Genomic DNA, 14,720 nt, shown 5'->3' on the forward strand with positions numbered 1-14,720 from the left:
ATCCGCCCTTGCGTGGAAGAAGCCAAAAATAAGTTAAATGCGAACAAATCCGGTGAGTACTTTACCTTTGCTCCCGTGTTGAATTTTCACCCACTATGAACTTCCACCAACTCAAATTTATGTTATTTTCACTCACCCGAGACTATGGTGAAAACAACTCAAATTTGGCTTCTTCCACGGAACAGCACGCGTTGAGTCGATGCAGCTCTCTTTGTTTATAATAACATTCAAAAGAGAGAGTGAGAAAACAACCTACTATTGAGTTAAAATTTTGAGCTTCGTACTCAAAGTTGAGTTCCTTAAACTTTTTTTTTAGGTTCTTTATTTTTTCTGTGTAGCAAAAACCGCCCGAGCGAGACCGGAAAGGTTCGACTAGTTGGGAATATTTTCGTACTGTGGTAAAAAGCTGAACTACCTTCATCATTACCACCAGTGCCCCGGTTTCATAGCAGTTTCATATGAATTCATCGTGGTATATTTACGTATGCCACCAAATCTGATTATTTTTATATCAGTTTGCAATAGATGCCTTTCTTGATGTGCTACTTGTCGTAAGCATATCTTCTTCTTTCTATACATGTACAAAAAAGAGGTTGCATTTTCTTTGAGGCAATATCACTCACAAGCAGGTTGTCTGACTTGCACGTTATAATCACTAATCGATTCGTCTTGCGATCCGCAGTGTTTAAATATACAAAAAGTTTTAAGGGAAAAGTTGGAAAATTGTAAAAATATAATATTGGGCAGAGTTGTGAGAAAATCCAATCCGATCGCGCAAAAATGATTTAGAGTGCGGCGTCACAATCAACGCAGAAAATGACATCCAAACGTAAAATGTAAAAAAAAAAAACCCAGAGCAACGCAAGGTTTATCTGCTAGCAATAAAATGAAAATTGTTGAATTTTATATGTTCGGATTTATACTGCGATAAAAATCTTATTCCACTCGAAAATTAATTGATTATGTTGCATACTTCGTTCTATAGACGTGGTTTTGTGGTTTTGAGCTAACAAAAACAGCAGGTGAATGCTTAGTTAGGTGGACCACACTTATATGAAAAAATTCAAAATATTTTTTTCGAGACAAAACAATAATGTAAAGATTGCATATGTCACTAATGAGCTGGATTGAATAACTACAGCGCCACCTAGAAATAAAAAAGTGGAAAGTATGTATTTTCCCATATATTTGGTCGATTTTTCCCATATAAAATTCATGCTCATTGAGCATCCACTTAGACTTGACGGATCTGGCTGAAATTCTAGCAGCTTCTAGGAGCAAAAATTTAATTTTCAGTGGGTATACGTCTCGAAAAATTAATTTTGAATTTTTCATGTAAGTGTGGTCCACCCTAGAGCTTAATTTTTTTTATCTGGCGGAATTATCCATTTCCATTAGGGTATTCAATAATGGTTTGAACTAGTGAAAATCGTATCATGGTTTGAACCATTTTGAAATCAGTCGAAATTGCCATCTCATTAACAGAAAATTAACCTAAAATAATACAAATGGCATATTTAGGTATACTGGAAGGGATAGAGTTTGTTCAAACTTGCTTACATATTGTTTAAGTAAACAAATAGAGCGATTTAAAAACGTTCTGAATTTGCACTAAAATCCCCCACCAGTAGCACAATCTCGAAAAGCTCATAATGGACGCATTTCATGACACGGAAGTGAGATCAATATACCAAAAGAAAGCCATTTTCATCTGTAATCGATTGACATTATCGTACAATTGAGAAACAGTTTTAAATAGTTAAAATAGTAACATTTGTACAAGGTAAAAACTGACCATGGTTTGAACTAAAATTGTATCGTGGTTTGAATTTGTAAACTCAGTCATGTTCTACTGCTGTCCGCTAGGAGCGCTGCATGCGCCAAGCCGAAGCATTTTGTTTACATTTCCAATATGAAAAAACCGCAATTTTCATATCGATAATTTAGACGATTTTCACACGTTTTGAGTTACTAATCTAATGCGAGAAGATGAATAGTAAAAAAATTGCTTTTATTTAGGTTTCCTCAGTGTTTCATGCATGTAATTAGTATTATATTTAGGAGCTGCTGTCAGTAGTTCAAACCATGGTACGAATGTAGTTCAAACGATGAACAGTGTAGTTCTGACGGCTCATCTGATTCCTGTCATTTGGTTCAAACCATAATTGGATACCCTGTGTTGATAATAAAATACGTTCGCCCTTTTAGTGGAATCCTCTGCATATTTCTGAAATGCACTAACAGTGTGTTTATTTCGGATTCGGAATGTTCCCTGCTAACTTTCATGCTTCTATTGGTCGATGCATTTAATGTCTGAACGCAGGAAATCAGCTCTATCCGGAATTGATTCGAAGAAAGAATCGAGTTTTTTTTACGTGAATCCTGATGTAAATGTGAAAAGTCTTCTCTTACCGTGGAGCATCGAAATCCGTACACTTAAGCAGCTTAGTATATAAAAAAGTCGCTAGAAAATAGGAATCGAATGTAAATGAAACGTTTGTAATTGACACAGGATCATGAAGGCTTCTATTTTTGAAGGGTTTCATATTTAACCATTAAAAACTACGAAGAACATGATAAAATAATGAATTAAATCAACTAGCCCTCAATCGAAATCCGTCCACGATGGAATCAAAGGATCCAAATCCGTCCAGCTATTTCTTAACTAAATATTTAAATTGAAGCAGTCTAATTGACTAAACTACCTCTGTAAATAGTTCAATACGCACCTTGAGAAGCGATCGCTTCCATTTGTATTCCGTAATGATTCGCAATTAGCATTTAAAACACTTTAAGTGTAATTATGCTCCACCCGCATAAAATAGCGGCTGAAACGCTGCGCTTGGTGGGTGGTGATTTGTTTTTGATTTTTGTTCTTTTTATTTCAAAGCTTACTTTTAATTTCTATGACATAAACGCTTACTGTCAAGTGTCGGAACAGGATAAGATAAATTATTTCTAAATTAATTAACTTTAACCCCCATTAATTTATTGATATTTCATGAGGTGGACGGATTCCGGTACTGTACGGATATTGGTCCCCCACGGTACTATACTGTGAGGGACCGAAATTCATACAGCACCGATATCCGTCCACTTTATGAAACATCAATAAATTAAAGGGGATTGAAGGTAATTAATCTTATCCTGTTCATACACTTGACAGTAAGCTTTCATGCCATTGAGATGGAAAGTAGCTCCACGGTGGACGGATTCCGGTTCAAGAGTTGTTGATTTAATTTATTATTTTATCATGTTTTTTGTAGTTTTTAATGTGTAACACCTCAAAAGAAGAAGCCTTCGTGATCCTGTATCAACGATAAACGTTTAATTTGTATTCGCTTCCTATTTTCAGGAGACTTTTTCTTATATTGAGATGCTTAAGTGTAGGTATTTCGGTGCCCCACGGTAATGATAGATGTTATTCGCAAGCTAATTCAATACTGAACAGATTCGGGAGGATATGCGCCATGATAAAATGTTTTAAAAACAGCTTCAAATACAGGGGCACTGGTGCTGATGTTACATATTAACTCATATTACACAGCTGAGAAAAAACAAACCTTGTCCCCAACGGCAAATGAAGAAGAACGAAACATTGTATCCCATCTTGTCTGTCGAGACTATATCCTCCCTTTCATGTTAATCGCACTTGTATTAGGTCGCGATTAACTGGCTTTCCTGGCTTGTTAAGAACGATTATAAACAAAAATAATGCCTTCTCGTAATCGATATCTATTGAGAACGAATTTTGCAAACTCTATTTTTACTTTGTTTTGATGAGATGATAATCTTCTTTAAAGTATCTCGAATTCATTGTTGGGTACTCCGATTCTTAACTTAAGCGGCTTCTATCCTTGTCGCATCTCGAGCTTGATATCGATCTCGAATAACTTTTCAAGACTTTTCTGCTGCCACCTAAAAATTGGACAAAATGCCTCAATTGGAAGAAAATTATGGCGATCCTTTGGAGAGTAGAGGTCCTTTTTCATGAATCTACCCTGTTGTACTGAAGTATCTCACGATTGTACAACTAGAATCTAGCCAAATTTAGTCAAAACTTTACAGAAGCTTTGTGGGCTTTGATAAATGGATAACAGGATTTTTTCAAGCACTCTTCTTTGTAAAGCTTCAAGTAAAGCTAACTTTTGATAGGGATTTTTTTTAACGAAACGATATCAAACCAATTGATTGCGCCTTGCTCAAATTCCGCGAAATTTCGTTTCGAATCAAGTACAATGGATGCACAGGGGGTCGATAAGGTTTCCAACCCTAAAACATCCTAGACCGAACCTAGAATCGTGCTAGCCATCTCCGGATTGGTAGTAGTTCGCAAGGCTACTGGAGACTTTTCACCTTATAAATACTTGATTCCTTATCTTCCTCTCAAACGCCTCCATTTTCGATAAATGTATGTAGTTTGTGGTTTCCAACAACCATTCTTCCATTAAAGGGTGTACGGAATCAAATTGCATCACTTTCAAAAGTCCATTACATTTTGCCTCCTAGGTTGATTATAATGATATTTTGTGTAAGACGGCTTCAGCATGTGTTATTTACTCTGCGTGAGTTTCATCGCGGAATTTCCAGTAGTTTCGAAATTCGAAGAAACAGGATGTGCGCGTTATAATTTTGTGCACTCACCTCAACAATCCACATCTTAAGAAAAGATCTAAGCTCTAATTTTGTGCCAATGGCCCCAAACTCACCGGAGCTGCGGCCGATCTATATATACAATGGTTCACAATCCCCGAACAACTTTGTAGAAGACGGAAACTTCATAAATCCCATAGATCCCGAGATATCGAACCAAACTGGTATTTTCATGTACACTAGCGCCTAGTGGGAGAATTCCAAATCATTTTTTTTCTTGACTCATGGGATTAAAGATGGATTTAGTATATTTTTTTTCACTACGCCAGGCAACCGAAATTTGCTCTGTATAAAACCATGATTCTATCAAGGACCCTTTACGAACATGGAGCGTGAACGTTGAAAAAAGGTGGACTGAAGGTTTTCGAACTTTTCGAGCAAAAAGTGAGAAACTTGAAAATTGTGTGGCGCAGACGCATGCATCACGAGCTGTATCAAATAGACAAAAAAGAAATCATTGTAAATCAAATAAAATATGACATACTTCAATTGGCTGATTACGTAGTGCGAATGTCAGAAGAAAGAATATAGTAAACAATTTTAAACAGAGAGCCGGATAGAGGTCGGTGACTTGATAGAAGACCATGAACATACTGCACGCGGAGGAATCTGAACTGAGACCCTAAACGTTCGAAAAAATTGTATGTTTCATCTCTACATCTAGATGTTTTATATCCTGTCTATGTCGATGGTTTCCTCAGTCCCTTCAATTTACATACATTTGGGAATTATACATTTCGATAACCGCTTTATCTCGATATCTCTCTATCTCGATGTGTTCTGATCATACCTATTTTGTCCTGGATTCACGCTCCTTATACCGATGTGTTCAAATTTCTAGGCTACTAGAGCATCTTTGGACATGACATTTGTTTTGTTGTTGTTTTTCATAGCAACAAGCTTTTTTGGATCAAGTACCCATTTCAAATTTCTTTCCATTCTTCGATCTCTCGCTATCTCAATGCAATGGTCCCTTCTATATCGAAATTTGAATTTTGTAAATTTTGTAAATTTTGTAAATTTTGTAAATTTTGTAAATTTTGTAAATTTTGTAAATTTAGTAAATTTTGTAAATTTAGTAAATTTTGTAAACTTTGTAAACTTTGTAAACTTTGTAAATTTTGTATTTTTTTTTATTTTGAAAGTTTGTTCTGAACATTGCACTATGGTCCAGGATACAGATTTATGCGGAAAGATGAATTTTACGCCAAAACTATATTTTTTAGAAAAAACTGTTGTTCTACAAAATTGTTCGAAATAGTAAGGCCATCATTATGGTTTTACCAAAAAATAGGGTGGCCCATCATATAAAAAAAATTAGGAAATATTTTTTTTATTTCTTGGATTATTGACATGTTATGTTCTACAAAGTTGTAGCGTAGCTTCTTCCAATCAATTTTGCTAAAAAAACTTTTTCTGTAGCTCTTAAGTTGGCTGATTTGGAGCAATTTTACCTAATTGGATTAGGGTGTACCTCAAAAAAACAGTATTTTTGATCTAATTTTTTTGTTTTAGATTTCTCGAAAAAGTCGTCTTTTGGTGACTTTTAGAACTAAAAAAAATGCAACTTTTGATCAGTAAATATGCACAATATCTTTTTCCGATCAAAAGTTATAATCGTTTTTCTGTCAAAATTACATTTTTTTTATAAGTTGATATCTCCGGTTAGGGCAGACCAAAAAAATATTTTTACACGGCATTTGAAAGATAAATTAATATTCTTCATTATGTCAAAAAATTGAGGATATGTTATTTTTTTATCTCAAGTTTTACCAATTTTACTAAAACCATGTTTTTTCAAATAAATTGATATAACTCGACAACGGAAAAAGATACAGACGATATTCTTATGGCAAAACACGCGTTATGAAAAGCCCCAAAAGTCTTCAGAAGATGACATTCGTGAGAAATGAAAAATAAAAAATCTACAGCTCTAACACTTTTTATAAGTTTTATCATTATCATCGTATTGCAAGATTTACGAGAAAAGATGCATTTTCGGTCTGAAGCATACTTTTAAGAAACAAAATTTGTTCTACAAAGTTGTTCTGGATACTTGGGCCCTTATTATAGAGTTACCGAAAAATAGGGTGGGCCATTTTATAAAAATGTAAAATTTTCATTTTTTTTATTTTGCGGAATATTGACGTAAAATGTTCTACAAAGTTGTAGCGCAGCTTTTTCCAATCAACTTTGCTATATAAACTTTTTATGTAGCTCTTAAGCTCACTTGTTTAGAGTAATTTTACTTACCAGGATTAGGGTGTCCCTCAAAAAACAAGATTTATGATCTGCTCATTTCATTTTTTATTTTTCATGGATGTCATCTTTTGAAGACTTTTGGAGCTTTTCAAAACGCGTGTTTTGCTATAAGAATATCGTCTGTATCTTCTTCCGTTGTCGAGTTATATTAATTTATTTGAAAAAACATGATTTTAGTAAAATTGGTGAAACTTGAGATAAAAAAATAACATATCCCCATTTTTTTGACATAATGAAGAATATTAATTTCTCTTTTAGATACCGTGTAAACATATTTTTTTGGTCTGCCCTAACCGGAGATATCAACTTATGAAAAAAATGTGATTTTGACAGAAAAACGATTATAACTTTTGATCGGAAAAAGATATTGTGCATATTTACCGATCAAAAGTTGCATTTTTTTTAGTTCTAAAAGTCACCTGAAGACGACTTTTTCGAGAAATCTAAAACAAAAAAATTAGATCAAAAATACTGTTTTTTTGAGGTACACCCTAATCCAATTAGGTAAAATTGCTTTAAATCAGCCAACTTAAGAGCAACAGAAAAAGTTTTTTTAGCAAAATTGATTGGAATGAGCTGCGCTACAACTTTGTAGAACATAACATGTCAATATTCTGAGAAATAAAAAAATATTTTCTAATTTTTTTTATATGATGGGCCACTCTATTTTTTGGTAGAACCATAATGATGGCCTTACTATTTCGAACAATTTTGTAGAACAACAGTTTTTTTTTTTAAATATAGTTTTGGCGTAAAATTCATCTTTCCGCGTAAATCTGTATCCTGGACCATAGTGCATTGGAAGTTTTTTTTCCACTCATTTTTCTTGGAAAGATTCGAAACCCAAAAACGTTTGTTGGTCTAAGCACAGATGCTTGTTCAATGAAGTTGGGAAACATTGTAACTTGCATCCAGCTGCTGCTTCAAGTACGTGTCGTTCCTGTCTCGAAGTCCTGCCAGTGCAGTGTTTGTATACGAGGATATAATAAAGATGAACAACCACTGTCACTGGATCTGGAATATAGCTTCCAGGAGCTCCGACACACATGGGAACAGACGTGTAATAGGCCGGACAATGAAGTCAGTTGTTGATGTTGTTGTTTACGTACCCGGGCTTGCATACTCGGGCGGCTGCTGTACAGTTTGGAATATGCGAAAACCACATGGAACGGAATCTTCGTCAGCTTGACTTGCTTCCGCAGCCCCGAACCTTCCGGGAGGGAAACATGGTTCAATTGTTGTCACAAGGGGATTTTACATAAGAGGATGAATTATGCAGAAGCTTTTGTGCCAGCCAGGGGAGCGGTGCGTGGGTGTTTGATCCTGCTGGAAAATATTGAATGTGCTCTCAAATTGTCGGTAACTTGGCCAACCATTGCAGAATACTTCATCAGTAGGGACGTAAATCGATTCACATAGAACTTCTACGCAAAAGTTCGTTCCTTCTCCACTTCCCAATTCAGGTCGAACTGAAAATAACAGAGAAATTTGAATCGAAATCAAAACTGTTTGCCATCGAGTAAAACGGTTCGGTACGTACTTCTCGATCCGAGAATTTCCCCATGAATAAGTATGAGCTGGAGCACCGAGTGGAGATACACTTTGCATGTATTGAATTTGAATAACGCTCCTCCGGTTCCCGGAAAGGAAACGGAGCTCCAAAAGATGAAGAAAAATGAACTGACCTGTCCCCTGCCCGGATCGGACAGTCCTCCTCTATTTACTCAACTGCTGTGTCCTCGAAATCTTAAGAATTAAAACACTTCACAATTCACCGCCACTGTTTGACCTACTTTGAAAAAAGAAAATCTCTGAAAAGCTCCGTCAAAATTGCATTTTATTAAGCGAAAGGTGTTGAATGTTTCTCGAAGATGTCGAAGAAGAACATTTGCCAGTGTTTCTTAATGTACAAGTCGCAGACGTAGTTGAAATTGGTTTTATAAAAATAATTCAAACGATTTGAAGCAAATGCAGCCAGAAACCGATTGCAATCTAATAGAATGACAAATCCTATATGTGCGTGAATGCGTGATTATTGATCGGTACTCAATTACGTAATCATGAGGAATGGCTGCACATAACTAACAAACGCAAGATGGGCCATATTCAAATTCGTTCGACGTTAAAAATTGACAGTTTCACGTTTTGAAAACCGCTGCCCCTCAAGATTCGCCTATTTGAAAATGTCTGAATGAAATGCAAAGTGGCTTTGACCTGTTTAAATATTTATAGCATCCCCGAGATCAGCACTGTATCGTCTTCGAGTTGTTGCTGGCGCCATTCTTCGAACCATCATACTCGAAAACTGCAGCCCTGAACATTTTTCTCCAGTCGCTGCGTTTTTTTTTCTACTCTAGAAAGTGCACACAGCTCGGTGACCGTTGATCCCCTGTTAGCGGAATATCATCTGACGACGACGACGACGTCGGCGGTGCAATGAATACGGAACCGATCCCGTCGCTGCTGTTTGCATTTTTTTATTGCGATTGCACCAAAGCACACACAACCCCTCCCGGAAGATGAGTTGCATTAAGTGAGACGAATCTTCATTCATTATTCAAACTGTTTTTCTTTCGTCATATTTCGTGCAGCCGTCAGCATCCTTTCATATCTGGTCCCGGGCAGGAGTGAGGCTTTAAAGCTCTGCGGCTATCGATGGTCGGTTTCTCATCTACTGCCACTTTCCTACAACCTATCTGTGAAATAAGGAGATGAATTTTTAATGGGTGCTCAACGAGGAGCTCTTTTATTCAGCCGTCGTAGCCGCTGGCAACGTCAACTGCAGTAGCAGGTTGTTTGACCAAGTCAAGAGTCTTGTCCAGGAGTGGGACCGGCGGGAAACATCGTCTGAAAATTACTTTCTTTGGTTAACTTCGGGGGTGTTTGAAAGATAATCTGAGCCCTGGCCGATAGGACCACCTCAAACGAAGCTCGGAAGCGGAGTTTCGAACTATCTTTAGCACAGTTTTAATTAGAAAACGTGTTGAGGGCAAACCAATTATTGTGTCTCGGGTTCTGCTGGAAATATTAATCAGTATCCGTAAGTTTGAGGTAATAAAATCCCTTCTTCAATTTTCTCGAGCAATTGATATTAATCCCTCAATACAAGGTAGATAAGCGAGTGGTCTTTCAGTTGTGAATAACGTTTAGAAAGTAATCATGAGGTCTACTATCTATGGCCACCGGACCCTCTTTTTAGTATTTTATTATTTGGCGTTTTCCTTGGCAACAATGTGTTATGGGTTATGTCGCTACCAAAGGACCTCACCCCATGGCATTTGAGTCCTTGGAAATAATTGCAGTGGACCTCACACCCCGTATGAATTGTAATTAAGACATCGCCACCTTCTCAGAAAGTCGATGGTTATTAGGTTTTAGTGCGACGTGAAGTTTTGCAGCAGAATGTTGGTATTTAGACGAGTTGGGATCTGGTGTACAAATGTGGGTAATTCGTGCTTGGAAAGGGGTCACCCGAACCTTGCTAATTTTTTTCATTTCTGGGCCCACAATGAACCACCAATGGACTGCTTTTATCTGCTTGACGTGCTTTTGCTGATTGGAGGTACGAATTGGTATACCAGAAATACGATTTGAGGATATTATTACCAGATTTTTTTTTAATTCGTCATCCCTAGGAATCCAAACCCAGCAGACATCAAAATGGCGGCACGAATATAAAATCCGCCTATTGGCCAGAGGTTTGCTTGTCTACCAAACTGTGATGTTCGTTTTTCAGATTTGCTATGCGTCGACCAACCTGATGAATATAGTTTTGGCAATTCTGAAAATCACAGGAGTATGCAGCTGTTATGCGAGAGTCGTGGCCATTGTTTTGCTCAAGGATAAAATTGCGTCAGTAAGAACTTTCATTAGCAACAATCGTTTTGGTTCCGGGGACGACGCTTTCGACCAACTCGAGCGTTTTAAGTTCCATCCAGTTCCATCCAAAACTTTTTGGGGAATTCATTACTTCTCAATGTCCGCTGCTGGATTGTTTCTTTTTATCAGTCGCTGTTACGGGATCAATGGCGTCTCAATCGCATTTGCAAGCTGTGTTCTCATCATGTTAATGGAATACTATTTGTGGTGCCATTGGGTTGATTCGTTCCAAGATGTGGTAAACTTTGTTATGTCAATGAAACAATAAATCAATCAATTAATGTCGAATAATTTACAGGCCGACTCAACTGGAGTGCTCATCTTCGAATTGTGCTCAAAACTGCCCTACAGCAGGAAACATCATGCCAAATATGTCCGGCTGAGATCCTCGCTCATGATCATGTGGATGAATATTGGCAACAGAGTCTGCATGGATTCGTTGGGGATGATCAGAATTTCGACGACCACGTTTGTCGACTTTGTGCATATCGTTTATTCCGTGACAACATTCCTTATCCAAATGCGCTAAGAGAAAAAAGTCTCTGGTGTTACGAATGATCTACCAATTAATTATTAGCCTATTCAATTCTATTCTATTCTATGATTATGTCACCAACTCCGCTTCCATTAACGGCGAGCGAAATACCAAACAACGTATTTTATAAGAAGCAGAGTCAGAGTCAAAGTTCAAGGATCCTAAAATGGAGAGTCTTATTATATCTCGTACGTACACCTTAAGGTGATAAATTCGAATTGAGACCAAGAAATTTCAGAATCAAGCATTTGATTGGGCTCACCCTAAAGGTTGATTTTAAGAAGATTTATTAGTCGCGAATATCCTTCGATCACTTACTAACTAACACTTTTTCATTGATTTAACTACAAAGGCTATTTACTATAACGCATTATTGAATAAAAATTTCGCTTTTCGTCTCTGGGCTTAAACATCGAGACAGTCAGTGTAGAAAGACTTTTCACCAAAAGACCTTTTCATCACAAAGACATTTCGCTAAAAGGTCTTTCCATCTCAATAATAGTTAATCAAAAAGCCTTTTAATCGCATTTTTTTCGGAAAAGAGCCTTTTCGTAAAGGCTTTTTTCTATTCTTACTTTAGCGTTATTTCAGTTGACATTTTATTATGTCCTATCGCCGAAGTCCCTCGGCTTCCAAGATTAATAAAATGAGAAGAAAAATTACTTTGAGACGAGTAGAGCCTGTGTTGCCTAACAATATTTTCGACTTATGGGTTCCACCATTCTTAAAGGTTAATAACAGCCATTTGTACACGTGCATTTCGACTTGAACATCACAAGTGATCTCCAGTGACTCCAAATCCCATGTTCAGTGTTTACATTGCTTTCGCTTGTCGATGACCATTGGACCTCGTTTCCTACCTTACATTTGATGCTTTATTCATGCTATTGGCATCTTTTCAACTCGCTGTTTGGCATCTCCGAAATCAGCTTCTTCAATTCCGGTAACGACTGCAACTCCGATCTTGGCATCTTCTGATTGGCATTTTCCGGAAACAAAAAGCCAATGTACTTACCACCGGTATTTCGCTCGACAACAACACCGATAATGAACTTGCTAGTGAACAATCGCGTCTGAGCACAACGAGGTGTGATCGTGTCTAGATTAAGGACAATCCTCACAGAATCCAAAACTAAATGCACTAGCGCTTTCAAGGGAACCCCCATTAAAACGGTGTGGCCTCAGAAAAATGTGTTCTTTTTATTTTTATGAAGACGAGCCTGCGAGTTTTCGTCAAATCTTAAGGGTTTCAAAATATTGCAAATTTATTCTAAAAGGCGAAATGCAAAGATCTTGCTAGAAGTTTGTAACCAAAATGCAAGCAGCGAGCTGTCAAGTTTTTTTAATGTCAAATCCTTTCCTTCCAATAAACTTGTAAGAGAAAAATGACTAGACGTCAGCTGAATACGGGGAAGGGTCGTTTGGCCGAAACCCATTTGGCTGAAAGCCATTTGGCCGAATATACCATTTGGTCGAACAGACCATTAGGCCGAAAGTCATTTGGCCGAAAGGGTCATTAGGCCTGAAGGGTCATTAGGGTTGAAGGATCATATCTCCGAAATGGTCATTTGGCCGAAAGGGTCATTAGAACGAAAGCGTCATTAGGCCAAAAGGGCCGTTTGGCCGAAAAGGAATCCCATTTGGAATCCCTTCCGGATTACGTTGGGAATCCCTTCCGGATTCCGTTGGGAATCCCTTCCGGATTCCATTGGGAATCCCTTCCGGATTCCGTTGGGAATCCGTTCCAGATTCCGTTGGGAATTCCTTCCAGATTCCGTTGGGAATCCCTTCTGGATTCCGTTGGAATCCCTTCCGGATTCTGTTGGAATCCCTTCCGGATTCCGTTGGGAATCCCTTCCGGATTCCGTTGGGAATCCCTTCCGGGTTCCGTTGGGAATCCCTTCCGGATTCCGTTGGAAATCCCTTCCGGATACCGTTTGAAATCCCTTCCGGATACCGTTTGAAATCCCTTCCGGATTCCGTTGGGAATCCCTTCCGGATTCCATTGGGAATCCCTTCCGGATTCCGTTGGAAATCCCTTACGCATTCCGTTGGGAATCCCTTCCGGATTCCGTTGGGAACCCCTTCCGGATACCGCTTGAAATCCCTTCGGGATACCGTTTGAAATCCCTTCCGAATACCGTTTGAAATCCCTTCCAGATTCCGTTGGGAATCCCTTCCGGATTCCGTTGGGAATCCCTTCCGGATTCCATTGGGAATCCCTTCCGGATTCCGTTGGGAATCCCTTCCGGATTCCGTTGGGAATCCCTTCCGGATTCCGTTGGGAATCCCTTCCGGATTCCGTTGGGAATCCCTTCCGGATTCCGTTGGGAATCCCTTCCGGATTCCGTTGGGAATCCCTTCCGGATTCCGTTGGGAATCCCTTCCGGATTCCGTTGGGAATACTCCCAGGATTCCGTTGGGAATCCTCTCAGGATTCCGTTGGGAATCCTCCCAGGATTCCGTTGGGAATACTCCCAGGATTCCGTTGGGAATACTCCCAGGATTCCGTTGGGAATCCCTTCCGGATTCCGTTGGGAATCCCTTCCGTATTCCGTTGGAAATCCCTTCCGGATTCCGTTGCAAATCCCTTCCGGATTCCGTTGTGAATCATTTCCGGATACCGTTGCGAATCCTTTGCGGATTCTGTTGGGAATCCTTCCCAGGATTCCGTTGGGAATCCTTCCCAGGATTCCGTTGGGAATCCTTCCCAGGATTCCGTTGGGAATCCTTCCCAGGATTCCGTTGGGAATCCTCCCAGGATTCCGTTGGGAATCCTCCCAGGATTCCGTTGGGAATCCTCCCAGGATTCCGTTGGGAATCCCTTCCGGATTCCGTTGGGAATCCTTCCGGATTCCGTTGGGAATCCTTCCGGATTCCGTTGGGAATCCTTCCGGATTCCGTGGGAATCCTTCCGGATTCCGTTGGGAATCCTTCCGGATTCCGTTGGGAATCCTTCCGGATTCCGTTGGGAATCCTTCCGGATTCCGTTGGGAATCCTTCCGGATTCCGTTGGGAATCCTTCCGATTCCGTTGGGAATCCTTCCGGATTCCGTTGGGAATCCTTCCGGATTCCGTTGGGAATCCTTCCGGATTCCGTTGGGAATCCTTCCGGATTCCGTTGGGAATCCTTCCGGATTCCGTTGGGAATCCTTCCGGATTCCGTTGGGAATCCTTCCGGATTCCGTTGGGAATCCTTCCGGATTCCGTTGGGAATCCTTCCGGATTCCGTTGGGAATCCTTCCGGATTCCGTTGGGATTCCCCTCCGGATTCCGTTGGGAATCCCCTCCGGATTCCGTTGGGAATCCTCCCAGGATTCCGTTGGGAATCCCCTCAGGATTCCGTTGGGAATCCCTTCCGGATTCCGTTGGGAATCCCTTCCGGATTCCG

At 39.2% G+C, this 14,720-nt stretch overlaps 1 protein-coding gene across 11 annotated transcripts in view; it reads right to left on the bottom strand.

Moving 5' to 3' along the window:
* Nucleotides 1–14,720, bottom strand: part of LOC134226251 (nephrin) — a 1,334,188-nt gene that overhangs the window by 329,814 nt on the left and 989,654 nt on the right. The gene's annotated exons all lie outside the window — the stretch shown is intronic.

This window comes from Armigeres subalbatus, chromosome 3 (genome assembly GCF_024139115.2).
Source record: "Armigeres subalbatus isolate Guangzhou_Male chromosome 3, GZ_Asu_2, whole genome shotgun sequence".
Taxonomy (NCBI): domain Eukaryota; kingdom Metazoa; phylum Arthropoda; class Insecta; order Diptera; family Culicidae; genus Armigeres; species Armigeres subalbatus.